The following is a 4,262-nucleotide window of genomic DNA, read 5'->3' as shown; positions in this document are numbered from 1 at the left end:
CTAGTTCTCACTGTTGCTTCCTGACCTGCATACAAATTTCTCAAGAGGCAGATCAGGTGTTCTGGTATTTCCATCTCTTTCAGAATTTTCCAGTTTATTGTGATCCACACAAAGACTCTGGCATAGTCAATAAAGCAGAAATAGATGTTTTTCTGGAACTCTCTTGCTTTTTTCATGATCCAGTGGATGTTGGCAATTTGATCTCTGGTTCCTCTGCCTTTTCTAAAACCAGCTTGAACATCAGGAAGTTCACAGTTCACATATTGCTGAAGCCTGGCTTGGAGAATTTTGAGCATTATTTACTAGCATGTGAGATGAGTGCAATTGTGTGGCAGTTTGAGCATTCTCTGGCATTGCCTTTCTTTGGGATTGGAATGAAAACTGACCTTTTCCAGTCCTGTGGCCACTGAGTTTTCCAAATTTGCTGGCATATTGAGTGCAGCACTTTCACAGCATCATCTTTCAGGATTTGGAATAGCTCAACCAGAATTCCATCACCTGCACTAGCTTTGTTCGTAGTGATGCTTTCTAAGGCCCACTTGACTTCACATTCCAGGATGTCTGGCTCTAGGTGAGTGATCACACCATTGTGATTATCTGGGTCATGAAGATCTTTTTTGTACAGTTCTTCTGTGTATTCTAGCCATCTCTTCTTAATATCTTCTGCTTCTGTTAGGTCCATACCATTTCTGTCCTTTATCGAGCTCATCTTTGCATGAAATGTTCCTTTGGTGTCTCTGATTTTCTTGAAGAGATCCCTAGTCTTTCCCATTCTGTTGTTTTCCTCTATTTCTTTGCATTGATCGCTGAAGAAGGCTTTCTTATCTCTTCTTGCTATTCTTTGGAACTCTGCATTCAGATGTTTATATCTTTCCTTTTCTCCTTTGCTTTTCACTTCTCTTTTTTTCACAGCTATTCGTAAGACTTCCCCAGACAGCCATTTTGCTTTTTTGCATTTCTTTTCTATGGGAATGGTCTTGATCCCTGTCTCCTGTACAATGGCACGAACCTCATTCCATAGTTCATCAGGCATTCTATCTATCAAATCTAGGCCCTTAAATCTATTTCTCACTTCCACTGTATAATCATAAGGGGTTTGATTTAGGTCATACCTGAATGGTCTAGCGGTCTTCCCTACTTTCTTCAAGTCTGAATTTGGCAATAAGGAGTTCATGATCTGAGCCACAGTCAGCTCCTGGTCTTGTTTTTGCTGACTGTATAGAGCTTCTCCATCTTTGGCTGCAAAGAATATAATCAATCTGATTTCGGTGTTGACCATCTGGTGATGTCCACGTGTAGTCTTCTCTTGTGTTGTTGGAAGAGGGTGTTTGCTATGACCAGTGCGTTCTCTTGGAAAAATTCTATTAGCCTTTGCCCTGCTTCATTCTGTACTCCCAAGGCCAAATTTGCCTGTTACTCCAGGTGTTTCTTGACTTCCTACTTTTGCATTCCAGTCCCCTATAATGAAAAGGACATCTTTTTTGGGTGTTAGTTCTAAAAGGTCTTGTAGGTCTTCATAGAACCGTTCAACTTCAGCTTCTTCAGCGTTACTGGTTGGGGCATAGACTTGGATTACTGTGATATTGAATGGTTTGCCTTGGAAACAAACAGAGATCATTCTGTCATTTTTGAGATTGCATTCAAGTACAAAATAAGGCAGAATTAAATAAAAATTGAGATAAGAATTAAATTGAGACAATTAAATGAGGTAGTTCTATGCTACAATCACATAGTTAAGAAAAATTCATACATGGGGGAATGAGCACAAAAATATTAATAGTTTGTTCACTGATTTGTCAACACATATACATTGAACACCTGTTACGTACTAGGGCATTGTGTTCAGTGCTGAGAGACATAGACTGGTAAACACCGTGGTCTAGAGCTTATATTCTAGGAGAGAGAAAGACCAGTAATCAGATAAACACACATGTGGGAATGTTGCTCCTGCCATCCATAACTTTTTTTCTCCTTTTTCTTCTGTTTACTATCAACCATTCTCACGAATGTTCACTTTAAAAATTTCAGTTAAAACAAAAAGACTGGACTTTCCTCACATTGTAAGACAAATCAATCACACAAACTGGTCACTATTTATCAGGTTCATTCATGTCCAATTCAAATATCTAGAAATAAAAGACAGAATGCTATTAATTGACTAAGTTCCACAGAAAGGATTCTAGAGATTAGGACAAGCATTTTTTTTTTTTTCATTTGCAGAATACAGCTGTCGTACCTCTTCAACTGCCCTGGTGATCTCAGTCCTGGGCAAGTAACAGAGCTGCCATCAGCAAGTCTGCACACATTAAGACAAAACCCAGAATGAAAACACTGACAACACTGAACACGTGAATAGTAATTTATAATTAACCTTTTCTAAAAGAAAAGGTATTTGTAATAGTACATAATAGGGTAACAGTTTAACTCATCTTTTTTTTCTTTTTACTCAAAGCATAAAGCAGAGATAATACTTTATACCAGGTTTACATGCAACTTAAAAAAAAGTTAATATACATATTAAACATGGAAATTCACCAGTAAAATCATATTTGTTATCTCCCCTCAAACATACCTTAACATTATTTATTTCATTATAAACAAATTCCTGCAATCGGTCACCTGACCCAGTGCCTTACATTTCCGGAGCTTGACATTTCAGTCAGTTACGGACACAAGAATGATGTTACAAGTATAATGAAGTCACACATCTGCAAAAAAGCTGACTGAACTATTTTACCAATGGAGAAGTCCCTACATCATCTGCCATGACGTCGAACATGAGCACCAACATAAGTATCCCCCAGTCACCCACAAAGTGGTCTTGTCAGGAAGGTCCAGAAGCATTATTTCCCTAGGTAACGAACATATCAGCAATGACGAAATACAAAAGCACCCAAGTGCCCTAAGATCATCACTTTTTGGAACATTTCTTGAATGTAAAATTTTCCTAGGATACAGAGAAATATAAGTTAATAAAATGACAAAGAGATAAAAAATGTCCACCTCTTCTTGCATACAAAGCTTGAGTCAAAACCTTGTATGATATCGTAAAATTTAATACAATAAACCTAAAAATGTTCAAAAAGTTTCTAATTTGGTGTATTTAATGCAGTTTCAATTATGTCAATATACATAAAGCATATATGCCAATATACAGAGACTAGCTGGAACACATCCTCATTTAAGTTTCTCTAGGAAAATACAGTAAGGAAGATTAATATCTACAAGAAGAATCCATCATATTTAAAAATCAATAGTTAATTAGTAAAATGTATTTTAAGCACAAATTAAAATCAGTATACACTTTCCTCATCTCTAGCAACCAAAAGAGCCCTCATTGAACATAATTATAGCTTTCTTTTCAATGTGTTATCTTGAACATTAGCCTAAAAAATATCTTTAAAAGTGCTCTGCAGGTATCACTTCCTCTTAAGGAACCACAGAGAGACATAAAGTAAGAAAAAGCTACTCTAATCTAAAGGACTATATCAAGCAAAAATAATTAGAGGAATTCTTTATATCACAAATGTAAGAAGTTTGGGAAGAGAATAGTATATAATAATTAAAATCATATATACCTTTTACTTTTCATGCAAGATTGGTTAAAATAGAAACAAAATATAATTGTAAATCACTGAAAAAAACAGTCAAGTCTTTGCCCCTAGAGTTCACAGTCAACAAAGAGAGGAAGGAAGGGAGAAGGAAAGATGGAAAAGAGGAAGGAAAAAGAAGGAAGGAAGGGAGGGAGAAAGGAAGGAGGGAGAAGGAAATAAAGAAAATGAAAGAAAAAGAAAAAAGAAGAATGCATAAGAGAAACATAACAGCAACCTATCAAATATTTTACTTTTTAAGAAGAATCTAAAGAGGAAGTATTCTGGTGTGCATGCACATCAAATGGCTCAAGATCTAAACGATAGGACAAAATTACTAACCACTAAGTATGAGGAGAATTAAGAGGCTACTCTTACACAGGCAACAAACTTTTACTAAGGTTTTAAAACACACAATATAATTTTATGTGTGTTAAAACTATTTTAAAAAACAGCAACAGAGTGTTTTCTAGTTTCGGCATTAACTAACACCAGAGTCAGGGAATATTTGTACTTGCAAAGAGGAAAAAATGGTTTTGCTCATGCTTCCTTAACCTATGGGTTATTCAAGGTCAGGATGGGTATTTTCATTTTCAAGGCTTTTTATTCAAAGCAAAAATTATGACTTAAAAACCCTCAAGGCTGTATCATCAGTAAGCCAAGCACATATAA

This window comes from Bubalus bubalis, chromosome 2 (genome assembly GCF_019923935.1).
Source record: "Bubalus bubalis isolate 160015118507 breed Murrah chromosome 2, NDDB_SH_1, whole genome shotgun sequence".
NCBI lineage: Eukaryota > Metazoa > Chordata > Mammalia > Artiodactyla > Bovidae > Bubalus > Bubalus bubalis.
The sequence above is the reverse complement of the archived record's forward strand: the minus strand, read 5'-3'. Positions refer to the sequence as shown.